This window comes from Propithecus coquereli, unplaced genomic scaffold, assembly GCF_000956105.1.
Source record: "Propithecus coquereli isolate 6110/MARCELLA unplaced genomic scaffold, Pcoq_1.0 Scaffold477, whole genome shotgun sequence".
Taxonomy (NCBI): Eukaryota; Metazoa; Chordata; class Mammalia; order Primates; family Indriidae; genus Propithecus; species Propithecus coquereli.
The window spans coordinates 596,050-596,864 of record NW_012150585.1 but is presented as its reverse complement, the minus strand read 5'-3'; positions in this window follow the sequence as shown (position 1 = coordinate 596,864).

Here is an 815-nt window from a genome sequence, read left to right as displayed (position 1 = left end):
TAGACCTTAAAGAAATACTTTTGCCCCCACACAGCCAAATTCTCGTTCTACCTATGCTGCCCTTCCCTAAAACAGTTAAAACAAAACAAAATAAAACAAAACCAAAAGTTCACTATGGACCTTTCATGTGGCTTTTTGTGTCATGGAGCTTGGTTAATACCTTAATTGACTTTAAAAATTTCTCCTTATCGGCTGGGCGTAGTGGCTTATGCCTGTAATCCTAGCACTCTGGGAGGCCGAGGTGGGAGGATTGCTCGAGGTCTGGAGTTCCAGACCAGCCTGAGCAAGAGTAAGACCCTGTCTCTACTAAAAATAGAAAAATTAGCCGGGTCTATAGTTCTAGCTACTTGGGAGGCTGAGGCAGGAGGATCACTTGAGCCCAGGAGTTTGAGGTTGCAGTGAGCTATGATGACACCACTGCACTCTAGCCAGTGCGACAGAGTGAGTCTCTGTCTCAAAAAATAAAATAAATTGAAAATAAAAGTTTCCCCTTAGTTGTTGCATTTCCTTTCCCACATGGCCTGAACATTCTTTAAATGTTTGAAAGTAGTAATTCTAATTTAGTTGGAGAGATGGGTGAAAATTTCCGGCTAGGTATCCATAATTTTTTGTTTGTGTGAAATGTGCAACTTGTGGAGAGTCTAGGGTTGTCATCTTAAGGGCATCTTGTAATCATTTGCTTTTTTTCTCTTGAAAAGCAGTTTTCAGGCCGGGCGTGGTGGCTCACGCCTGTAATCCTAGCACTCTGGGAGGCGGAGGCAGGCGCATTGTTTGATCTCAGGAGTTCGAAACCAGCCTGAGCAAGAGCGAGACCC